We start from the raw sequence: 22,632 nt of genomic DNA on the forward strand, positions 1-22,632 counted from the left end.
TCTCTGCAGCTGAAACTGAGACTCTCAGATCACTTCGTGTCTGCCAACAAAGCAGCAGCAGCTGAAGATGACCAACTTCCTCATGTGTCACAGGGTGATCAGACGTTGCAACAAAAGACATGCAGGTGGTAGAGAGAAGAGAAAAAGCTTAAAGCACCTGGTATTCCCAGGCAGTCTACCTTCCAAGTACTAACCAGGCCCAAACCTGCTTGGCTTCCGAGATCGTGCTTATTCAGGGTGGTGTGGCTGTAAGCAACAATATATGTGACAAATGTGCCTTATATAAGTACTGGAATCATACACTTCCTCTATGTAACCAGGTAATTGCCGAGAAAGGCTGACTTGTAGTGGGCACATCTTCTTCCCTGATGTGATTATTCTCTGCAGCTGAAACTGAGACTCTCAGATCACTTTGTGTCTGCCAACAAAGCAGCAGCAGCTGAAGATGACCAACTTCCTCATGTGTCACAGGGTGATCAGACGTTGCAACAAAAGACATGCAGGTGGTAGAGAGAAGAGAAAAAGCTTACAGCACCTGGTATTCCAAAGCAGTCTCCCATGTAAGTACTAACCAGGCCCAACCGTGCTTGGCTTCCGAGATCGGACAAGGTCGGATATGTTGAGGGTGGTGTGGCCGTAAGCAACAAAGTCTGTGACAAATGTGCATTATATTGGTACTGGAATCATACAGTTCCTCTATGTAACCAGATAATTGCCGAGAAAGGCTGATGTGTAGTGGGCATATCTTCTTCCCTGATGTGATTATTCTCTCCAGCTGAAACTGAGACTCTCAGATCACTTTGTGTCTGCCAACAAAGCAGCAGCAGCTGAAGATGACCAACTTCCTCATGTGTCACAGGGTGATCAGACGTTGCAACAAAAGACATGCAGGTGGTAGAGAGAAGAGAAAAAGCTTACAGCACCTGGTATTCCCAAGCAGTCTCCCACCCAAGTACTAACCAGGCACAACCCCGCTTGGCTTCCGAGATCGGACGAGGTCGGGCATATTATATTCAGGGTGGTGTGGCCGTAAGCGAAAATCTCTGTGACAAATGTGCATTATATAGGTACTGGAATCATACGGTTCCTCTATGTAACCAGATAATTGCAGAGAAAGGCTTATGTGTAGTGGGCACATCTTCTTCCCTGACGTGATTATTCTCTGCAGCTGAAACTGAGACTCTCAGATCACTTCGTGTCTGCCAACAAAGCAGCAGAAGCTGAAGATGACCAACTTCCTCATGTGTCACAGGGTGATCAGACGTTGCAACAAAAGACATTCAGGTGGTCCAGAGAAGAGATAAAGCTTACAGCACCTGGTATTCCCAAGTGGTCTCCCACCCAAGTACTAACCAGGCCAACCGTGCTTGGCTTCCGAGATCAGACGAGGTCAGGCATGTTCAGGGTGGTGTTGCCGTAAGCGACAATGTCTGTGACAAATGTGCATTATATAGGTACTGGAATCATACGGTTCCTCTATGTAACCAGATAATTGCCGAGAAAGGCTTATGTGTAGTGGGCACATCTTCTTCCCTGACGTGATTATTCTCTGCAGCTGAAACTGAGACTCTCAGATCACTTCGTGTCTGCAAACAAAGCAGCAGAAGCTGAAGATGACCAATTTCCTCATGTGTCACAGGGTGATCAGACGTTGCAACAAAAGACATTCAGGTGGTCCAGAGAAGAGATAAAGCTTACAGCACCTGGTATTCCCAAGCAGTCTCCCACCCAAGTACTAACCAGGCCAACCGTGCTTGGCTTCCGAGATCAGACGAGGTCAGGCATATTGAGGGTGGTGTGGCCGTAAGCAACAATGTCTGTGACAAATGTGCATTATATAGGTACTGGAATCATACAGTTCCTCTATGTAACCAGATAATTGCCGAGAAAGGCTGATGTGTAGGGGGCACATCTTCTTCCCTGACGTTATTATTCTCTTCAGTTGAAAATGAGACTCTCAGATCACTTCGTGTCTGCCAACAAAGCAGCAGAAGCTGAAGATGACAAACTTCCTCATGTGTCACAGGGTGATCAGATGTTGCAACAAAAGACATGCAGGTGGTAGAGAGAAGAGAAAAAGCTTACAGCACCTGGTATTCCCAAGCAGTCTCCCATTGAAGTACGAACCAGGCCCAACCCTGCTTGGCTTCCAGGATAAGACAAGGTGGGGCTTATTCAGGGTGGTGTGGCCATAAGCAACAATGTTTGTTACAAATGTGAATTATATAGGTACTGGAATCATACACTTCCTCTATGAAACCAGATAATTGCCGAGAAAGGCTGATGTGTAGTGGGCATATCATCTTCTCTGATGTGATCATTCTCTTCAGCTGAAACTGAGACTCTCAGATCACTTCGTGTCTGCCAACAAAGCAGCAGCAGCTGAAGATGACCAACTTCCTCATGTGTCACAGGGTGATCAGACGTTGCAACAAAACACATGCAGGTGGTAGAGAGAAGAGAAAACGCTTACAGCACCTGGTATTCCCAAGCGGTCTCCCACCCAAGTACTAACCAGGCCCAACAATGCTTGGCTTCCGAGATCAGACGAGGTCAGGCAAATTCAGGGTGGTGTGGCCGTAAGTAACAATGTCTGTGACAAATGTGCATTATATAAGTACAGGAATCATACGGTTCCTCTATGTAACCAGATAATTGATGAGAAAGGCTGATGTGTAGTGGGCACATCTTCTTCCCTGACGTGATTATTCTCTTCAGCTGAAACTGAGATTCTCAGTTCACTTCGTGTCTTCCAACAAAGCAGCAGCAGCTGAAGATGACCAACTTCTTCACGTGTCACAGGGTGATCAGACGTTGCAACAAAAGACATGCAGGTGGTAGAGAGAAGAGAAAAAGCTTACAGCACCTGGTATTCCCAAGCTGTCTCCCATCCAAGTACTAACCAGGTACAACCCTGCTTGGCGTCCGAGATCAGACGAGGTCGGGCTTATTCAGGGTGGTGTGGCCGTAAGCAACAATATCTCTGACAAATGTGCATTATATAGGTACTTGAATCATACGGTTCCTCTATGCAACCAGATAATTGCCGAGAAAGGCTGATGTGTAGCGGGCAAATCATCTTCTCTGATGTGATCATTCTCTGCAACTGAAACTGAGACTCTCAGATCACTTCGTGTCTGCCAACAAAGCAGCAGAAGCTGAAGATGACCACCTTCCTCATGTGTCACAGGGTGATCAGACGTTGCAACAAAAGACATGCAGGTGGTAGAGAGAAGAGAAAAAGCTTACAGCACCTGGTATTCCGAAGTGGTCTCCCATTCAAGTACTAACCAGGCCCAACCCTGCTTTTCTTCCAAGATCAGACGAGGTCGGGCATATTCAGGGTGGTGCGGCCGTAAGCAACAATAACTGTGACAAATGTGCATTATATAGGTACTGGAATCATACACTTCTTCTATGTAACCAGAGAATTGCAGAGAAAGGCTGACTTGTAGTGGGCACATCTTCTTCCCTGATGTGATTATTCTCTGCAGCTGAAACTGAGACTCTCAGATCACTTCGTGTCTGCCAACAAAGAAGCAGCAGCTGCTGAAGATGACCAACTTCCTCATGTGTCACAGGGTGATCAGACGTTGCAACAAAAGACATGCAGGTGGTAGAGAGAAGAGAAGAAGCTTACAGCACCTGGTATTCCCAAGCAGTCTCCCATCCAAGTACTAAGCAGGCTCAACCCTGTTTGGCTTCCGAGATCACACGAGGTTGGGCATATTCAGGGTGGTGTGGCCGTAAGTAACAATGTCTGTGACAAATGTGCATTATATAGGTACTGGAATCATACGGTTCCTCTATGCAACCAGATAATTGCCAAGAAAGGCTAACTTGTAGTGGGCACATCTTCTTCCCCGATGTGATTATTCTCTACAGCTGAAACTGAGACTCTCAGATCACTTCGTGTCTGCCAACAAAGCAGCAGCTGCTGAAGATGACCAACTTCCTCATGTGTCACAGGGTGATCAGACGTTGCAACAAAAGACATGCAGGTGGTAGAGAGAAGAGAAATAGCTTACAGCACCTGGTATTCCCAAGCGGTCTCTCATCCAAGTACTAACCAGGGCCAACCCTCCTTGGCTTCTGAGAGCAGACGAGGTCAGACATATTCAGGGTGGTTGGGCCGTAAGCAACAATCTCTGTGACAAATGTGCATTATATAGGCAATGGAATCATATGGTTCCTCTATGTAACAAGATAATTGCCGAGAAAGGCTGATAAGTAGTGGAAACATCTTCCCTGACGTGATTATTCTCTCCAGCTGAAACTGAGACTCTCATATCACTTCGTGTCTGCCAACAAAGCAGCAGCAGCTGAAGATGACCAACTTCTTCATGTGTCACAGGGTGATCAGACGTTGCAACAAAAGACATGTAGGTGGTAGAGAGAAGAGAAAAAGCTTACAGCACCTGGTATTCGCAAGCGGTCTCCCATTCAAGTACTAACCAGGTCCAACCCTGCTTGGGTTCTTAGATCAGACGAGGTCGGGCATATTCAGGGTGGTGTGGCCGTAAGTAACATTATCTGTGACAAATGTGCATTATATAGGTACTGGAATCATACGGTTCCTCTATGCAACCAGATAATTGCCAAGAAAGGCTGATATGTAGTGGGCACATCTTGTTCCCTGACGTGATAATTTTCTCCAGCTGAAAATGAGACTCTCAGATCACTTCGTGTCTGCCAACAAAGCAGCAGAAAATGAAGATGACCAACTTCCTCATGTGTCACAGGGTGATCATACGTTGCAACAAAAGACATGCAGGTGGTTGAGAGAAGAGAAAAAGCTTACAGCACCTGATAATCCCAAGGGGTCTCCCATCCAAGTACTAAACAGGCCCAACCCTAATTGGCTTCCAAGATCAGACGAGGTCGGGCATATTCAGGGTGGTGTGGCCGTAAACAACCATGTCTGTGACAAATATAAATTGTATAGGTACAGGAATCATACGGTTCCTCTATATAACCAGATAATTGCCAAGAAAGGCTGACTTGTAGTGAGCACATCTTCTTCCCTGACGTGATCATTCTCTTCAGCTGAAACTGAGACTCTCAGATCACTTCATGTCTGCCAACAAAGCAGCAGCAGCTGAAGATGACCAACTTCCTCATGTGTCACAGGGCGATCAGACATTGCAGAAAAAGACATGCAGGTGGTAGAGAGAAGAGAAAAAGCTTACAGCACCTGGTATTCCCAAGCGGTCTAACATTCAAGTACTAACCAGGCCCAACCCTGCTTGGGTTCCGAGATTAGACGAGGTCGGGCATATTCAGGGTGGTGTGGCCGTAAGTAACAATGTCTGTGACAAATGTGCATTATATAGGTACTGGAATCATACGGTTCCTCTATGCAACCAGATAATTGCCGAAAAAGGCTGACTTGTAGTGGGTTCATCTTCTTCCCTGATGTGATTATTCTCTGGTACTGAAACTGAGACTCTCAGATCACTTTGTGTCTGCCAACAAAGCAGCAGCAGCTGAAGATGACCAACTTCCTCATGTGTCACAGGGCGATCAGACATTGCAACAAAAGACATGCAGGTGGTAAAGAGAAGAGAAAAAGCCTACAGCACCTGGTATTCCCAAGCGGTCTCCCATTCAAGTACTAACCAGGCCAAACCCTGCTTGGCTTCCGAGATCAGATGAGGTCGGGCTTATTCAGGGTGGTATGGCCGTAAGTAACAATCTCTCTGAAAAATGTTTATAATATAGGTACTGGAATCATACGGTTCCTCTATATAACCAGATAATTGCAGAGAAAGGCTGATGTGTAGCGGGCATATCATCTTCTCTGATGTGATCATTCTCTTCAGCTGAAACTGAGACTCTCAGATCACTTCGTGTCTGCCAACAAAGCAGCAGCAGCTGAAGATGACCAACTTCCTCATGTGTCACAGGGTGGTCAGACGTTGCAACAAAACACATGCAGGTGGTAGAGAGAAGAGAAAAAGCTTACAGCACCTGGTATTCCCAAGCAGTCTCCCATTCAAGTACTAACAAGGCCCAACCCTGCTTGGCTTCCAAGATGAGACGAGGTCGGGCATGTTCAGGGTGGTGTGGCCGTAAGCAACAATGTCTGTGACAAATGTGCATTATATAGGTACTGGAATAATACAGTTCCTCTATGTAACCAGATAATTGTCGAGAAAGGCTAACTTGTAGTGGGCACATCTTCTTCCCTGATGTGATTATTCTCTCCAGCTGAAACTGAGACTCTCAGATCACTTCGTGTCTGCCAACAAAGCAGCAGCAGCTGAAGATGACCAACTTCCTCATGTGTCACAGGGTGGTCAGACGTTGCAACAAAAGACATGTAGGTGGTAGAGAGAAGAGAAAAAGCTTACAGCACCTGGTATTCGCAAGCGGTCTCCCATTCAAGAACTAACCAGGCCCAACCCTGCTTGGCTTCCGAGATCAGACGAGGTTGAGCTTATTCAGGGTGGTGTGGCGGTAAGCAACGCTATCTGTTACAAATGTGTATTATATAGGTACTGGAATCATACACTTCCTCTATGTAACCAGATAATTGCCGAGAAAGGCTGACTTGTAGTGGGCACATCTTCTTCCCTGATGTGATTATTCTCTGCAGCTGAAACTCTGAGATCACTTTGTGTCTGCCAACAAAGCAGCAGCAGCTGAAGATGACCAACTTCCTCACGTGTCACAGGGCGATCAGACATTGCAACAAAAGACATGTAGGTGGTAGAGAGAAGAGAAAAAGCTTACAGCACCTGGTATTCCCAAGTGGTGTCCCATTAAAGTACTAACCAGGCCCAGCCCTCCTTGGCTTCCGAGATCAGACAAGGTCAGACATATTCAGGGTGGTTTGGCCGTAAGTAACAATCTCCGTGACAAATGTGCATTATATAGGCAATGGAATCATACACTTCCTCTATGTAACCAGATAATTGCCAAGAAAGGCTGACTTGTAGTGGGCACATCTTCTTCCCTGATGTGATTATTCTCTGCAGCTGAAACTCTGAGATCACTTTGTATCTGCCAACAAAGCAGCAGCAGCTGAAGATGACCAACTTCTTCACGTGTCACAGGGTGATCAGACGTTGCAACAAAAGACATGGAGGTGGTAGAGAGAAGAGAAAAAGCTTACAGCACCTGGTATTCCCAAGCGGTGTCCCATCAAAGTACTAACCAGGCCCAGCCCTCCTTGGCTTCCGAGATCAGACAAGGTCAGACATATTCAGGGTGGTTTGGCCGTAAGTAACAATCTCCGTGACAAATGTGCATTATATAGGCAATGGAATCATACACTTCCTCTATGTAACCAGATAATTGCCGAGAAAGGCTGACTTGTAGTGGGCACATCTTCTTCCCTGATGTGATTATTCTCTGCAGCTGAAACTGAGACTCTCAGATCACTTCGTGTCTGCCAACAAAGAAGCAGCAGCAGCTGAAGATGACCAACTTCCTCATGTGTCACAGGAGGATCAGACGTATCCACAAAAGACATGAAGGTGGTAGAGAGTAGAGAAGAAGCTTACAGCACCTGGTATTCCCAAGTGGTCTCCCATCCAAGTACTAACCAGGCCCAACCCTGCTTGGCTTCCGAGATCAGATGAGGTCGGGCATTTTCCGGGTGGTGTGGCCGTAAGCAGCAATGTCTCTGACAAATGTGCATTATATAGGTACTGGAATCATACGGTTCCTCTATGCAACCAGATAATTGCCGAGAAAGTTTGATGTGTAGCGGGTAAATCATCTTCTCTGATGTGATCATTCTCTGCAACTGAAACTGAGACTCTCAGATCACTTCATGTCTGCCAACAAAGCAGCAGCAGCTGAAGATGACCAACTTCCTCATGTGTCACAGGGTGGTCAGACGTTGCAACAAAAGACATGCAGGTGGTTGAGAGAAGAGAAAAAGCTTACAGCACCTGGTATTCCCAAGCGGTCTCTCATCCAAGTACTAACCAGGCACAACCCTGCTTGGCTTCCGAGATCAGACGAGGTCGGGCATATTCAGGGTGGTGTGGCCGTAAGCAACAATGTCTGTGACAAATGTGCATTATATAGGTACTGGAATCATACAGTTCCTCTATGTAACCAGATTATTGCCGAGAAAAGCTGATAAGTAGTGGGCACATCTTCTTCCCTGACGTGATTATTCTCTCGAGCTGAAACTGAGACTCTCAGATCACTTCGTGTCAGCCAACAAAGCAGCAGCAGCTGAAGATGACCACCTTCCTCATGTGTCACAGGGTGATCAGACGTTGCAACAAAAGACATGCAGGTGGTAGAGAGAAGAGAAAAAGCTTACAGCACCTGGTATTCGCAAGCGGTCTCCCATTCAAGAACTAACCAGGCCCAACCCTGCTTGGCTTCCGAGATCAGACGAGGTTGAGCTTATTCAGGGTGGTGTGGCGGTAAGCAACGATATCTGTTACAAATGTGTATTATATAGGTACTGGAATCATACACTTCCTCTATGTAACCAGATAATTGCCGAGAAAGGCTGACTTGTAGTGGGCACATCTTCTTCCCTGATGTGATTATTCTCTGCAGCTGAAACTGAAACTCTGAGATCACTTTGTGTCTGCCAACAAAGCAGCAGCAGCTGAAGATGACCAACTTCTTCGCGTGTCACAGGGTGATCAGACGTTGCAACAAAAGACATAGAGGTGGTAGAGAGAAGAGAAAAAGCTTACAGCACCTGGTATTCCCAAGCGGTCTCCCATCCAAGTACTAACCAGGCACAACCCTGCTTGGCTTCCGAGATCAGACGAGGTTAGGCATATTCAGGGTGGTGTGGCCGTAAGCAACAATGTCTGTGACAAATGTAAATTGTATAGGTACTGGAATCATACGGTTCCTCTATATAACCAGATAATTGCAGAGAAAGGCTGATAAATAGTGGGCACATCTTCTTCCCTGACGTGATTATTCTCTCCAGCTGAAAATGAGACTCTCAGATCACTTCGTGTCTGCCAACAAAGCAGCAGCAGCTGAAGATGACCAACTTCCTCATGTGTCACAGGGCGATCAGACCTTGCAACAAAATACATGCAGGTGGTAGAGAGAAGAGAAAAAGCTTACAGCACCTGGCATTCCCAAGGGGTCTCCCATTCAAGTACTAACCAGGCCCAACCCTGCTTGGGTTCCGAGATTAGTCGAGGTCGGGCATATTTACGGTGGTGTGGCCGTAAGTAACAATGTCTGTGAAAAATGTGCATTATATAGGTACTGGAATAATACAGTTCCTCTATGTAACCAGATAATTGCAGGGAAAGGCTAACTTGTTGTGGGCACATCTTCTTCCTTGATGTGATTATTCTCTGCAGCTGAAACTGAGACTCTCAGATCACTTCGTGTCTGCTAACAAAGCAGCAGCAGCTGAAGATGACCAACTTCCTCATGTGTCACAGGGCGATCAGACATTGCAACCAAAGACATGCAGGTGGTAGAGAGAAGAGAAAAAGCTTACAGCACCTGGTATTCCCAAGCGGTGTCCCATCAAAGTACTAACCAGGCCCAGCCCTCCTTGGCTTCCGAGATCAGACAAGGTCAGACATATTCAGGGTGGTTTGGCCGTAAGTAACAATCTCCGTGACAAATGTGCATTATATAGGCAATGGAATCATACACTTCCTCTATGTAACCAGATAATTGCCTAGAAAGGCTGACTTGTAGTGGGCACATGTTCTTCCCTGATGTGATTATTCTCTGCAGCTGAAATTGAGACTCTCAGATCACTTCGTGTCTGCCAACAAAGAAGCAGCAGCAGCTGAAGATGACCAACTTCCTCATGTGTCACAGGAGGATCAGACGTTGCCACAAAAGACATGAAGGTGGTAGAAAGTAGAGAAGAAGCTTACAGCACCTGGTATTACCAAGTGGTCTCCCATCCAAGTACTAACCAGGCCCAACCCTGCTTGGCTTCCGAGATCAGACGAGGTCGGGCATGTTCCGGGTGGTGTGGCCGTAAGCAGCAATGTCTCTGACAAATGTGCATTATATAGGTCCTGGAATCATACGGTTCCTCTATGCAACCAGATAATTGCCGAGAAAGGCTGATGTGTAGCGGGTAAATCATCTTCTCTGATGTGATCATTCTCTGCAACTGAAACTGAGACTCTCAGATCACTTCATGTCTGCCAACAAAGCAGCAGCAGCTGAAGATGACCAACTTCCTCATGTGTCACAGGATGATCAGACGTTGCAACAAAAGACATGGAGGTGGTAGAGAGAAGAGAAGAAGCTTACAGCACCTGGTATTCCCAAGCAGTCTCCCATCCAAGTACTAACCAGGCCCAACCCTCCTTGGCTTCCGAGATCAGACATATTCAGGGTGGTTTGGCCGTAAGCAACAGTCTCTGTGACAAATGTGCATTATATAGGCAATGGAATCATATGGTTCCTCTATGTAACCAGATAATTGCCGAGAAAGGCTGATATGTAGTGGGCACATCTTGTTCCCTGACGTGATAATTCTCTCTAGCTGAAAATGAGACTCTCAGATCACTTCGTGTCTGCCAACAAAGCAGCAGCAGCTGAAGATGACCAACTTCCTCATGTGTCACAGGGTGATCAGACGTTGCAACAAAAGACATGCAGGTGGTTGAGAGGAGAGAAAAAGCTTACAGCACCTGGTATTCCCAAGCTGTATACCAACAAAGTACTAACCAGGCCCAACACTGCTTGGCTTCCGAGATCAGACGAGGTCGGGCATATTCAGGGTGGTGTGGCCGTAAGCGACAATGTCTTTGACAAATGTGCATTATATAGGTAATGGAATCATACGGTTCCTCTATGTAACCAGATAATTGCCGAGAAAGGCTGACTTGTAGTGGGCAAATCTTCTTCCCTGATGTGATTATTCTCTCCAGCTGAAACTGAGACTCTCAGATCACTTCGTGTCTGCCAACAAAGCAGCAGCAGCTGAAGATGACCAACTTCCTCATGTGTCACAGGGTGATCAGACGTTGCAACAAAAGACATGCAGGTGGTTGAGAGAAGAGAAAAAGCTTACAGCACCTGGTATTCAAGCGGTCTCCCATTCAAGAACTAACCAGGCCCAACCCTGCTTGGCTTCCGAGATCAGATGAGGTTGAGCTTATTCAGGGTGGTGTGGCGGTAAGCAACGCTATCTGTTACAAATGTGTATTATATAGGTACTGGAATCATACACTTCCTCTATGTAACCAGATAATTGCCGAGAAAGGCTGACTTGTAGTGGGCACATCTTCTTCCCTGATGTGATTATTCTCTGCAGCTGAAACTCTGAGATCACTTTGTGTCTGCCAACAAAGCAGCAGCAGCTGAAGATGACCAACTTCCTCACGTGTCACAGGGCGATCAGACATTGCAACAAAAGACATGTAGGTGGTAGAGAGAAGAGAAAAAGCTTACAGCACCTGGTATTCCCAAGTGGTGTCCCATTAAAGTACTAACCAGGCCCAGCCCTCCTTGGCTTCCGAGATCAGACAAGGTCAGACATATTCAGGGTGGTTTGGCCGTAAGTAACAATCTCCGTGACAAATGTGCATTATATAGGCAATGGAATCATACACTTCCTCTATGTAACCAGATAATTGCCAAGAAAGGCTGACTTGTAGTGGGCACATCTTCTTCCCTGATGTGATTATTCTCTGCAGCTGAAACTCTGAGATCACTTTGTATCTGCCAACAAAGCAGCAGCAGCTGAAGATGACCAACTTCTTCACGTGTCACAGGGTGATCAGACGTTGCAACAAAAGACATGGAGGTGGTAGAGAGAAGAGAAAAAGCTTACAGCACCTGGTATTCCCAAGCGGTGTCCCATCAAAGTACTAACCAGGCCCAGCCCTCCTTGGCTTCCGAGATCAGACAAGGTCAGACATATTCAGGGTGGTTTGGCCGTAAGTAACAATCTCCGTGACAAATGTGCATTATATAGGCAATGGAATCATACACTTCCTCTATGTAACCAGATAATTGCCGAGAAAGGCTGACTTGTAGTGGGCACATCTTCTTCCCTGATGTGATTATTCTCTGCAGCTGAAACTGAGACTCTCAGATCACTTCGTGTCTGCCAACAAAGAAGCAGCAGCAGCTGAAGATGACCAACTTCCTCATGTGTCACAGGAGGATCAGACGTATCCACAAAAGACATGAAGGTGGTAGAGAGTAGAGAAGAAGCTTACAGCACCTGGTATTCCCAAGTGGTCTCCCATCCAAGTACTAACCAGGCCCAACCCTGCTTGGCTTCCGAGATCAGATGAGGTCGGGCATTTTCCGGGTGGTGTGGCCGTAAGCAGCAATGTCTCTGACAAATGTGCATTATATAGGTACTGGAATCATACGGTTCCTCTATGCAACCAGATAATTGCCGAGAAAGTTTGATGTGTAGCGGGTAAATCATCTTCTCTGATGTGATCATTCTCTGCAACTGAAACTGAGACTCTCAGATCACTTCATGTCTGCCAACAAAGCAGCAGCAGCTGAAGATGACCAACTTCCTCATGTGTCACAGGGTGGTCAGACGTTGCAACAAAAGACATGCAGGTGGTTGAGAGAAGAGAAAAAGCTTACAGCACCTGGTATTCCCAAGCGGTCTCTCATCCAAGTACTAACCAGGCACAACCCTGCTTGGCTTCCGAGATCAGACGAGGTCGGGCATATTCAGGGTGGTGTGGCCGTAAGCAACAATGTCTGTGACAAATGTGCATTATATAGGTACTGGAATCATACAGTTCCTCTATGTAACCAGATTATTGCCGAGAAAAGCTGATAAGTAGTGGGCACATCTTCTTCCCTGACGTGATTATTCTCTCGAGCTGAAACTGAGACTCTCAGATCACTTCGTGTCAGCCAACAAAGCAGCAGCAGCTGAAGATGACCAACTTCCTCATGTGTCACAGGGTGATCAGACGTTGCAACAAAAGACATGCAGGTGGTAGAGAGAAGAGAAAAAGCTTACAGCACCTGGTATTCGCAAGCGGTCTCCCATTCAAGAACTAACCAGGCCCAACCCTGCTTGCCTTCCGAGATCAGACGAGGTTGAGCTTATTCAGGGTGGTGTGGCGGTAAGCAACGATATCTGTTACAAATGTGTATTATATAGGTACTGGAATCATACACTTCCTCTATGTAACCAGATAATTGCCGAGAAAGGCTGACTTGTAGTGGGCACATCTTCTTCCCTGATGTGATTATTCTCTGCAGCTGAAACTGAAACTCTGAGATCACTTTGTGTCTGCCAACAAAGCAGCAGCAGCTGAAGATGACCAACTTCTTCGCGTGTCACAGGGTGATCAGACGTTGCAACAAAAGACATGGAGGTGGTAGAGAGAAGAGAAAAAGCTTACAGCACCTGGTATTCCCAAGCGGTCTCCCATCCAAGTACTAACCAGGCACAACCCTGCTTGGCTTCCGAGATCAGACGAGGTTAGGCATATTCAGGGTGGTGTGGCCGTAAGCAACAATGTCTGTGACAAATGTAAATTGTATAGGTACTGGAATCATACGGTTCCTCTATATAACCAGATAATTGCAGAGAAAGGCTGATAAATAGTGGGCACATCTTCTTCCCTGACGTGATTATTCTCTCCAGCTGAAAATGAGACTCTCAGATCACTTCGTGTCTGCCAACAAAGCAGCAGCAGCTGAAGATGACCAACTTCCTCATGTGTCACAGGGCGATCAGACCTTGCAACAAAATACATGCAGGTGGTAGAGAGAAGAGAAAAAGCTTACAGCACCTGGCATTCCCAAGGGGTCTCCCATTCAAGTACTAACCAGGCCCAACCCTGCTTGGGTTCCGAGATTAGTCGAGGTCGGGCATATTTACGGTGGTGTGGCCGTAAGTAACAATGTCTGTGAAAAATGTGCATTATATAGGTACTGGAATAATACAGTTCCTCTATGTAACCAGATAATTGCAGGGAAAGGCTAACTTGTTGTGGGCACATCTTCTTCCTTGATGTGATTATTCTCTGCAGCTGAAACTGAGACTCTCAGATCACTTCGTGTCTGCTAACAAAGCAGCAGCAGCTGAAGATGACCAACTTCCTCATGTGTCACAGGGCGATCAGACATTGCAACCAAAGACATGCAGGTGGTAGAGAGAAGAGAAAAAGCTTACAGCACCTGGTATTCCCAAGCGGTGTCCCATCAAAGTACTAACCAGGCCCAGCCCTCCTTGGCTTCCGAGATCAGACAAGGTCAGACATATTCAGGGTGGTTTGGCCGTAAGTAACAATCTCCGTGACAAATGTGCATTATATAGGCAATGGAATCATACACTTCCTCTATGTAACCAGATAATTGCCTAGAAAGGCTGACTTGTAGTGGGCACATCTTCTTCCCTGATGTGATTATTCTCTGCAGCTGAAATTGAGACTCTCAGATCACTTCGTGTCTGCCAACAAAGAAGCAGCAGCAGCTGAAGATGACCAACTTCCTCATGTGTCACAGGAGGATCAGACGTTGCCACAAAAGACATGAAGGTGGTAGAGAGTAGAGAAGAAGCTTACAGCACCTGGTATTACCAAGTGGTCTCCCATCCAAGTACTAACCAGGCCCAACCCTGCTTGGCTTCCGAGATCAGACGAGGTCGGGCATGTTCCGGGTGGTGTGGCCGTAAGCAGCAATGTCTCTGACAAATGTGCATTATATAGGTCCTGGAATCATACGGTTCCTCTATGCAACCAGATAATTGCCGAGAAAGGCTGATGTGTAGCGGGTAAATCATCTTCTCTGATGTGATCATTCTCTGCAACTGAAACTGAGACTCTCAGATCACTTCATGTCTGCCAACAAAGCAGCAGCAGCTGAAGATGACCAACTTCCTCATGTGTCACAGGATGATCAGACGTTGCAACAAAAGACATGGAGGTGGTAGAGAGAAGAGAAGAAGCTTACAGCACCTGGTATTCCCAAGCAGTCTCCCATCCAAGTACTAACCAGGCCCAACCCTCCTTGGCTTCCGAGATCAGACATATTCAGGGTGGTTTGGCCGTAAGCAACAGTCTCTGTGACAAATGTGCATTATATAGGCAATGGAATCATATGGTTCCTCTATGTAACCAGATAATTGCCGAGAAAGGCTGATATGTAGTGGGCACATCTTGTTCCCTGACGTGATAATTCTCTCTAGCTGAAAATGAGACTCTCAGATCACTTCGTGTCTGCCAACAAAGCAGCAGCAGCTGAAGATGACCAACTTCCTCATGTGTCACAGGGTGATCAGACGTTGCAACAAAAGACATGCAGGTGGTTGAGAGGAGAGAAAAAGCTTACAGCACCTGGTATTCCCAAGCTGTATACCAACAAAGTACTAACCAGGCCCAACACTGCTTGGCTTCCGAGATCAGACGAGGTCGGGCATATTCAGGGTGGTGTGGCCGTAAGCGACAATGTCTTTGACAAATGTGCATTATATAGGTAATGGAATCATACGGTTCCTCTATGTAACCAGATAATTGCCGAGAAAGGCTGACTTGTAGTGGGCAAATCTTCTTCCCTCATGTGATCATTCTCTGCAGCTGAAACTGAGACTCTCAGATCACTTCGTGTCTGCCAACAAAGCAGCAGCAGCTGCTGAAGATGACCAACTTCCTCATGTGTCACAGGGTGATCAGACGTTGCAACAAAAGACATGCAGGTGGTCGAAAGAAGAGAAAAAGCTTACAGCACCTGGTATTCCCAAGAGGTCTTCCATCCAAGTACTAACCAGGCCCAACCGTGCTTGGCTTCCGAGATCAGACGAGGTCGGGCATGTTCAACGTGGTGTGGCCGTAAGCAACAATGTCACTGACAAATGTGCATCATATAGGTACTGGAATCATACGGTTCCTCTATGCAACTAGATAATTGCAGAGAAAGGCTGATGTGTAACGGGCATATCATCTTCTCTGATGTGATCATTCTCTGCAGCTGAAACTGAGACTCTCAGATCACTTCGTGTCTGCCAACAAAGCAGCAGCTGAAGATGACCACCTTCCTCATGTGTCACAGGGTGATCAGACGTTGCAACAAAAGGTGGTAGAGAGAAGAGAAAAAGCTTAAAGCACCTGGTATTCCCAGGCAGTCTACCATCCAAGTACTAGTAGTAGTAAAAATAAAAAGGATGGAAAACATTCAAGAAAAGTGCAAATGAAGCAAGGTTTTTTGGTATAACTATCATGTATTATTCATTTGAACTTTTTTAGAACTTTGAACATTTACAAAACATAAGTAAGATCTCAATCTCAGCTCGGCTGCTGACTACTTGGTCCTGGGGCCTGCTGCTGTCTAGCTCTGGTTCATTCCCGTTTAGGAGATAGCTGATGATTAATGTCATCCTCTTCTAAAAGTCACTGTCAGACTCTGAATTTGATCTTCATATTCTGAAACCTCTTTCTTGACCAAAATCAATTTCAAGGCCTTGTGTGCGATGAATCTTTTGGTTGTTGCGGAGAATCGGTTGTATTAGTAGTTATCACTGGGAAAGCTATATTTATTGCCCCCCCCCCCCCCCCCCAAAAAAAAAGAGGAGGGGAAAAAAGAGGGAAAATGAAAAATGTGCAGGAATATGATTACAGGTGCAAGTGCTTGAATGTCGGTTTGACACATGCACACGTGTATAATTACAACAAACAGTTTGAAAGTAGTGTTTCTTTTACAGATCACCAAGAAGCTGGCTGGCGCTATTGGGGACAGTGCTGCATGGATGATAAACATCGGCAACGAGTTTGGCCAGGTTCTGAACTCTGTTCTGACAACGGGTGAAGGTGCAGGGTTGGAAGAGTTGTGCCATGGCATCGTCACTCGATACAAGAATGCGGGCCAAGCTGAACCTGAGGTCATCTATGTTGACCGGGACTGCTGCAGCCAGTCAGGTGGGTAAAAATGATAAAATTCTTTATCAAATATACGTTTGAAAAACTGTGTGCCACACACACACACACTGTTACCACTCCACTTGTGGGAGGAGTGGTACTGGCAATTGGGCAGCGGCTGACTTTGTTTTTCACAGGTGTGTCTTCAGTGGTCAAACTCTTCCACCCATGGAGGTCTGCAGTGCGCTTGGACAGCTTCCATTTCATGCGACGTTTTAACTGCGGCGTTAAGTTTACGTTAAGTGTCTGTCTGTCTGTCTGTCTGTTCGCAGATGATTGCTCGTCTGTTACTGTGTGATTATTGTTACAATGTTAATAAAGTTTGATAATTTTACTTGAACCAAGAACAGCCTTCACATTTTTATTTAATTTCCCTTTGCAAAACAGGACGACAGTGAGTGTGAGTGACATCCATTTAATGCAATTGTCAAAAGTGAAGCCAGAATTACTTGGAGAATTATTTTACATTTATTAACAAAACCCAACACTCTTTGTCTCAACCAAAGATTTTTTAAAAATACTTTCTTTGCTCAATTTGGAATTTGTTTCATTCACTTGTGTTGCACAAATAGTGATACAGATAGATAGCTAGTCTCTCAAATAATTGAGTGTACCAAAAAAAGAGGGGAAAAATGATGGGAGGCTTATTTACATTTACAGTTATACACATGTTGTGTGCTCCCCCCTACAGTAGGCTTTAGTAAAGTCCAAAGCACTGTGGTATGTTGGGGTGTTGCCACAATACAGGTTCGAATCCCACAAGAAACATGAAAATTAAACAGATGATGAACCTTGCAATAAGTGCAGAGGTGTGTGTAAACAATGTTGAGAAGATAAGAGAATAGAGAAAAGTGGATAAAGTGTACGTTTTTTCTCCTTTTCTTTTTCTCTCTCCCCCCCCCTCCTTCCTCTTTTTTTCCTTTTCCCCCCTTTCGGGCAGTCCCTTTTGCCCCTTTTTTGGCCGAAAGGTTAGCACTCTGGACTTTGAATCCAGTGATCCGAGTTCAAATCTCGGTGGAACCTACAGGTGTGCTGTCATGTTTGTGTTCTGGAAAGAAAATGAGTGGATGAGGTTAGTCAGTTGTCAAGTCACACCAGAGTGTGTGATTGACCAATTCCAAAGAGAGGGCTTAAATTGTTTAATGTTGAAAAAGTGAAACATTCAGCTGAGAGGGTCTGTGCTATTTGCCTTCTCACCTCCGGGTGTCACTAATTGAATCTATTTGATTTCTTCTTCCATATTAATTTGCAATGCATATATTTTTCCATGCTCTCCGTTTGGAATTTGGACACAGAAGCCAAAGGAGAAGGAAACAGGAAAAACAATCCCATGGTAACAATCAGCGACAAGGAGAACTACTCAAAAGCCTACATAATTAACCCGGTGCCCAACCATGGGCCAACCAATCATCCAATCAAGGAGCGGCAATTTCTGCCGGCCGGGATCTGAGCGCCAACTCCATGCGGTGCGCACAAGTTGGTACTGATTTAGGAAAAAGAGGATTGTACAATTTTACTCCTTGGTATGGATACTCTTTCAAAAAAGTCCAAAAAATAAAATATGTGGTTGACAAAACTGTGTGACTCAGTCCTTCAACACAAAAGGCAGGCAAAGGAAAATCAGCTGTCCTCTCTATCTAATCATAGGAGGATGGCCTGACTACGATCAGGGACCTGAGCAGCAAAGAATAGATAGACATGATAAATAGTTATATATATATATACATATATATATGTACATACTAGTCTCCAATACTACTATGATAAAAAGAGATCCAATGTACAGGTCTAAGTTGTACAGGAATGTGTTGTAGAAATTTGTTCTATATTTTTGTTGTAAATCCACAACAGGTTTCATCATCTGCTAATCCTGAAGGAGACACTAGTTGTAAAGGAATTTATTAATACATAAAAATGCTTATATTATAATACTGAAACATCCTTGAACAGCAGATCACTGTAAAGACATACATATAATATTGTGATTATGTCAGTGGGTCAACAATTTTGTAAAGGCAACTTTACATAAAAAAATTTAAAATCTAACAATATAAAAATATAACAATGTAAACATAAAAACAGCAACCTCAAAACAAAACATAGCATGTTACCTGGATGGAAAACCATGCGTCTCTACAGCCTGAAGGAAGAAATCTTGGGCTGTTGATGACTTGTTGTTATTGGTAGCATGTCGGTACATGATCTTTGTGAGCATTTGGAAAACATAAAAACCACAGAAACACATTAAACATTAACTACAATAATATAAGAATAATAAATGAATGAAATATTGTTCCATGTGTAATGTTAGACTTAAAGCTATACTTACCTTTCTGGCATGTAGCACGGCACTTATTAAAAATTTAAACATGAAAAACTCCCCCTCCCTCCAAAGTCTCACCCTCTTCCCCCTGCCTGACCTGTGACGCTCCCTTCCTCCCTGACGTGTGAGGTGAGAAAGTGATGGTGCGTTCCATCTCCCCCGGATGTCGGAGCGGAGAATGTTGTCAAGTTATCAGCGGTCCAGTTACCACGTCCATCAAGGCTATTCTTGTGCTTGCCGTGTCCGAATATAAACAACTTGTGATCTACAACGGCCTGCGTTGTAGTTCGCGTGTAATTTCAACACCTGGTGGCTTGCTTTTCCATTTTAGTGCGCCATAAGCTTATTAGGAGCATTTTAAGCTTACAAAAGAAAAGTATAGCTTTAAATAAATTAAGTTGAATATTATATCACACACTATAATCTCCATGGGGACACTGACCTTTCTTGAAGAGACATCTATTCCAAACATTACCACACCATATCTGTTCAATAAAAATGTATCAATTGTTTAACGCAGCTACATCGTGGTCCATTACACCAGATTCCAGAACTCTGCAGAATGTATGCCATAGACCATTTTTTAAATCAATATATAAATATATAATGTCCATGTGATGTCCTTTGCTGTCAGCTTACCTGATCAACTTGTGGTTGGTATCTATATGTACGAGTGACAGAGGAGCTGCGACATTGTAGGTCCTTCTCACAACACATCCGAGGCTTGTCATTCTCTGTAGTATTCCTACCCTATCAACCCGGTGCATCGAATCCCACACTCTGTCCACTGAACTCTGTGGCCTAAAGCCCTAAGACGACCTTTTACCATTCTGTGACCTGTAGGAAAAGAAGTGAAAACCACTTTTATTTAAGATATATTGATTGATAATCATGTAAACAAACAATTTAGGCATTTAACTTTTTCTCAGGTATACATGCTATGATGACCGTTGCTATGATAATGTCCAGGACTCTCCACTAAGGCACAGAAAATTTAAAAAATAATATTGATAGCCTTTAGGCTATAAAAATAGCAGTCATTAAAGTAGCCGGCCCTCAGCTAGACTTAGTTGTGGAGCCTATATGGCCGGCAATTTCAAATGTTACTTTTATGGCACAAATCTTTTTATAATGCTATGGACAAGTGCATGATATAATTCAAATAAAAACTTTCTGTAAAAAGCACCAACCCAAATTCTGGGAGTCTTGCTTGATGGCAGAGACCAAGCTGTCAAGTTCATCATCTGTCATTTTACTGTAGCCTTCCCTTTTTGAGAGGCCCCACTGTCGCATTCTGCGTTTCAGTGTTCTCACTGATACACCAGCAGTGTGGAAATACAGGGGGCAGAGAGGTCAATTTCAATCAAATGCTGGACGTGGTCTTTGGAAAAAAACATATGCTGGCTTGTTCACAGATACGAGACTTGTGTTCTTTTCACTGATTTTTACTGTGGTCTTCATCGTCGGCTTTCACCACAAGTACACCGTAGAACTGATAAAACACAAATGATGTACAAATATTACATTACACATGCCTCAACTAAAAGAAAATATATTATTTACAAACACAAACTTACATACCACTTTGGCCTGCAAGTGGACAAACCGGTAAACTTAAAACCGCTTATGGTCTTCGTTGATTGCTTTCTTTATTGGATCCATATCAATGATACCAGTTTACCGGACCGCTTTTTTAAACCGGAAGTGACATCACCGTCACCTTAAACTAAACTTGTCAAGTTTTAACTTTTAACTTTTACCTAACACCAAATGTTATTAACTATATCCTTTAAACATTGCTAAATATTAAATATATACATCAAAACACTTAAAACAAACGTGTTATACGGACATTCTCTATGGCCATAAAATCATAGCTGCATCTAGTGGCGAAACATAAATATAACTGCCGTTACATTGCCTGTTTGACAGTTTAAAGCGGCTGCACGTGCACTTTTTCTATCTGGCCTCAGTACATTTCTGAAATGTATTCATTTGTGTTTGGAAAACATTGGAAACTTTATTTCTGAGTCCACATCAGTGGGTTCTGGTTGTTAGCACATAGATGAGGAGACAGTTCAAGTAGTTTAAATTTTTAATAAGTGCCGTGCTACATGCCAGAAAGGTAAGTATAGCTTTAAGTCTAACATTACACATGGAACAATATTTCATTCATTTATTATTCTTATATTATTGTAGTTAATGTTTAATGTGTTTCTGTGGTTTTTATGTTTTCCAAATGCTCACAAAGATCATGTACCGACATGCTACCAATAACAACAAGGCATCAACAGCCCAAGATTTCTTCCTTCAGGCTGTAGAGACGCATGGTTTTCCATCCAGGTAACATGCTATGTTTTGTTTTGAGGTTGCTGTTTTTATGTTTACATTGTTATATTTTTACAAGATTTTAAATTTTTTTATGTAAAGTTGCCTTTACAAAATTGTTGACCCACTGACATAATCACAATATTATATGTATGTCTTTACAGTGATCTGCTGTTCAAGAATGTTTCAGTCTTATAATATAAGCATTTTTATGTATTAATAAATTCCTTTACAACTAGTGTCTCCTTCAGGATTAGCAGATGATGAAACCTGTTGTGGATTTACAACAAAAATATAGAACAAATTTCTACAACACATTCCTGTACAACTTAGACCTGTACATTGGATCTCTTTTTATCATAGTAGTATTGGAGACTAGTATGTACATATATATATGTATATATATATATATATAACTATTTATCATGTCTATCTATTCTTTGCTGCTCAGGTCCCTGATCGTAGTCAGGCCATCCTCCTATGATTAGATAGAGAGGACAGCTGATTTTCCTTTGCCTGCCTTTTGTGTTGAAGGACTGAGTCACACAGTTTTGTCAACCACATATTTTATTTTTTGGACTTTTTTGAAAGAGTATCCATACCAAGGAGTAAAATTGTACAATCCTCTTTTTCCTAAATCAGTACCAACTTGTGCGCACCGCATGGAGTTGGCGCTCAGATCCCGGCCGGCAGAAATTGCCGCTCCTTGATTGGATGATTGGTTGGCCCATGGTTGGGCACCGGGTTAATTATGTAGGCTTTTGAGTAGTTCTCCTTGTCGCTGATTGTTACCATGGGATTGTTTTTCCTGTTTCCTTCTCCTTTGGCTTCTGTGTCCAAATTCCAAACGGAGAGCATGGAAAAATATATGCATTGCAAATTAATATGGAAGAAGAAATCAAATAGATTCAATTAGAGACACCCGGAGGTGAGAAGGCAAATAGCACAGACCCTCTCAGCTGAATGTTTCACTTTTTCAACATTAAACAATTTAAGCCCTCTCTTTGGAATTGGTCAATCACACACTCTGGTGTGACTTGACAACTGACTAACCTCATCCACTCATTTTCTTTCCAGAACACAAACATGACAGCACACCTGTAGGTTCCACCGAGATTTGAACTCGGATCACTGGATTCAAAGTCCAGAGTGCTGACC

General features: G+C 44.2%; 2 non-coding genes and 37 pseudogenes across 2 annotated transcripts; all 39 read right to left on the reverse strand.

Annotated features, from left to right (window-relative positions):
• Nucleotides 1–523: 523 nt before the first annotated feature.
• On the reverse strand, nucleotides 524–642 carry LOC140293510 (5S ribosomal RNA; annotated as a pseudogene).
• Nucleotides 643–911: 269 nt separating this feature from the next.
• On the reverse strand, nucleotides 912–1,035 carry LOC140270700 (5S ribosomal RNA; annotated as a pseudogene).
• A 269-nt stretch (nucleotides 1,036–1,304) lies between these two features.
• On the reverse strand, nucleotides 1,305–1,422 carry LOC140286961 (5S ribosomal RNA; annotated as a pseudogene).
• A 269-nt stretch (nucleotides 1,423–1,691) lies between these two features.
• LOC140293372 (5S ribosomal RNA) lies at nucleotides 1,692–1,809 on the reverse strand (annotated as a pseudogene).
• Nucleotides 1,810–2,466: 657 nt separating this feature from the next.
• Nucleotides 2,467–2,585, reverse strand: LOC140284358 (5S ribosomal RNA; annotated as a pseudogene).
• A 269-nt stretch (nucleotides 2,586–2,854) lies between these two features.
• Nucleotides 2,855–2,973, reverse strand: LOC140290371 (5S ribosomal RNA; annotated as a pseudogene).
• Nucleotides 2,974–3,242: 269 nt separating this feature from the next.
• LOC140299431 (5S ribosomal RNA) lies at nucleotides 3,243–3,361 on the reverse strand (annotated as a pseudogene).
• Nucleotides 3,362–3,633: 272 nt separating this feature from the next.
• Nucleotides 3,634–3,752, reverse strand: LOC140294517 (5S ribosomal RNA; annotated as a pseudogene).
• Nucleotides 3,753–4,021: 269 nt separating this feature from the next.
• LOC140294298 (5S ribosomal RNA) lies at nucleotides 4,022–4,140 on the reverse strand (annotated as a pseudogene).
• A 266-nt stretch (nucleotides 4,141–4,406) lies between these two features.
• LOC140294149 (5S ribosomal RNA) lies at nucleotides 4,407–4,525 on the reverse strand (annotated as a pseudogene).
• Nucleotides 4,526–4,794: 269 nt separating this feature from the next.
• On the reverse strand, nucleotides 4,795–4,913 carry LOC140289057 (5S ribosomal RNA; annotated as a pseudogene).
• Nucleotides 4,914–5,182: 269 nt separating this feature from the next.
• On the reverse strand, nucleotides 5,183–5,301 carry LOC140292720 (5S ribosomal RNA; annotated as a pseudogene).
• Nucleotides 5,302–5,570: 269 nt separating this feature from the next.
• LOC140299687 (5S ribosomal RNA) lies at nucleotides 5,571–5,689 on the reverse strand (annotated as a pseudogene).
• Nucleotides 5,690–5,958: 269 nt separating this feature from the next.
• On the reverse strand, nucleotides 5,959–6,077 carry LOC140292895 (5S ribosomal RNA; annotated as a pseudogene).
• Nucleotides 6,078–6,346: 269 nt separating this feature from the next.
• LOC140293901 (5S ribosomal RNA) lies at nucleotides 6,347–6,465 on the reverse strand (annotated as a pseudogene).
• Nucleotides 6,466–6,728: 263 nt separating this feature from the next.
• Nucleotides 6,729–6,847, reverse strand: LOC140294259 (5S ribosomal RNA; annotated as a pseudogene).
• A 263-nt stretch (nucleotides 6,848–7,110) lies between these two features.
• On the reverse strand, nucleotides 7,111–7,229 carry LOC140293038 (5S ribosomal RNA; annotated as a pseudogene).
• Nucleotides 7,230–7,501: 272 nt separating this feature from the next.
• LOC140300124 (5S ribosomal RNA) lies at nucleotides 7,502–7,620 on the reverse strand. The gene has a single exon (XR_011914800.1). It is a non-coding gene; the product is annotated as a 5S ribosomal RNA (ribosomal RNA).
• Nucleotides 7,621–7,889: 269 nt separating this feature from the next.
• On the reverse strand, nucleotides 7,890–8,008 carry LOC140300007 (5S ribosomal RNA; annotated as a pseudogene).
• Nucleotides 8,009–8,277: 269 nt separating this feature from the next.
• On the reverse strand, nucleotides 8,278–8,396 carry LOC140293902 (5S ribosomal RNA; annotated as a pseudogene).
• A 269-nt stretch (nucleotides 8,397–8,665) lies between these two features.
• LOC140308774 (5S ribosomal RNA) lies at nucleotides 8,666–8,784 on the reverse strand (annotated as a pseudogene).
• Nucleotides 8,785–9,053: 269 nt separating this feature from the next.
• On the reverse strand, nucleotides 9,054–9,172 carry LOC140295937 (5S ribosomal RNA; annotated as a pseudogene).
• Nucleotides 9,173–9,441: 269 nt separating this feature from the next.
• Nucleotides 9,442–9,560, reverse strand: LOC140293039 (5S ribosomal RNA; annotated as a pseudogene).
• Nucleotides 9,561–9,832: 272 nt separating this feature from the next.
• LOC140299267 (5S ribosomal RNA) lies at nucleotides 9,833–9,951 on the reverse strand (annotated as a pseudogene).
• A 269-nt stretch (nucleotides 9,952–10,220) lies between these two features.
• Nucleotides 10,221–10,329, reverse strand: LOC140295818 (5S ribosomal RNA; annotated as a pseudogene).
• A 269-nt stretch (nucleotides 10,330–10,598) lies between these two features.
• Nucleotides 10,599–10,717, reverse strand: LOC140288690 (5S ribosomal RNA; annotated as a pseudogene).
• Nucleotides 10,718–10,986: 269 nt separating this feature from the next.
• On the reverse strand, nucleotides 10,987–11,103 carry LOC140297158 (5S ribosomal RNA; annotated as a pseudogene).
• A 263-nt stretch (nucleotides 11,104–11,366) lies between these two features.
• Nucleotides 11,367–11,485, reverse strand: LOC140294260 (5S ribosomal RNA; annotated as a pseudogene).
• Nucleotides 11,486–11,748: 263 nt separating this feature from the next.
• Nucleotides 11,749–11,867, reverse strand: LOC140293041 (5S ribosomal RNA; annotated as a pseudogene).
• Nucleotides 11,868–12,139: 272 nt separating this feature from the next.
• On the reverse strand, nucleotides 12,140–12,258 carry LOC140300136 (5S ribosomal RNA). Its single transcript, XR_011914801.1, has one exon. It is a non-coding gene; the product is annotated as a 5S ribosomal RNA (ribosomal RNA).
• A 269-nt stretch (nucleotides 12,259–12,527) lies between these two features.
• Nucleotides 12,528–12,646, reverse strand: LOC140300008 (5S ribosomal RNA; annotated as a pseudogene).
• A 269-nt stretch (nucleotides 12,647–12,915) lies between these two features.
• LOC140295190 (5S ribosomal RNA) lies at nucleotides 12,916–13,034 on the reverse strand (annotated as a pseudogene).
• A 269-nt stretch (nucleotides 13,035–13,303) lies between these two features.
• On the reverse strand, nucleotides 13,304–13,422 carry LOC140308785 (5S ribosomal RNA; annotated as a pseudogene).
• Nucleotides 13,423–13,691: 269 nt separating this feature from the next.
• Nucleotides 13,692–13,810, reverse strand: LOC140295939 (5S ribosomal RNA; annotated as a pseudogene).
• A 269-nt stretch (nucleotides 13,811–14,079) lies between these two features.
• LOC140293042 (5S ribosomal RNA) lies at nucleotides 14,080–14,198 on the reverse strand (annotated as a pseudogene).
• A 272-nt stretch (nucleotides 14,199–14,470) lies between these two features.
• Nucleotides 14,471–14,589, reverse strand: LOC140299268 (5S ribosomal RNA; annotated as a pseudogene).
• A 269-nt stretch (nucleotides 14,590–14,858) lies between these two features.
• On the reverse strand, nucleotides 14,859–14,967 carry LOC140295820 (5S ribosomal RNA; annotated as a pseudogene).
• Nucleotides 14,968–15,236: 269 nt separating this feature from the next.
• On the reverse strand, nucleotides 15,237–15,355 carry LOC140288692 (5S ribosomal RNA; annotated as a pseudogene).
• A 272-nt stretch (nucleotides 15,356–15,627) lies between these two features.
• Nucleotides 15,628–15,746, reverse strand: LOC140299595 (5S ribosomal RNA; annotated as a pseudogene).
• Nucleotides 15,747–22,632: the final 6,886 nt, after the last annotated feature.

Source organism: Leuresthes tenuis, unplaced genomic scaffold (assembly GCF_036924035.1).
Source record: "Leuresthes tenuis unplaced genomic scaffold, fLeuTen1.0.hap1 SCAF_1, whole genome shotgun sequence".
NCBI lineage: Eukaryota > Metazoa > Chordata > Actinopteri > Atheriniformes > Atherinopsidae > Leuresthes > Leuresthes tenuis.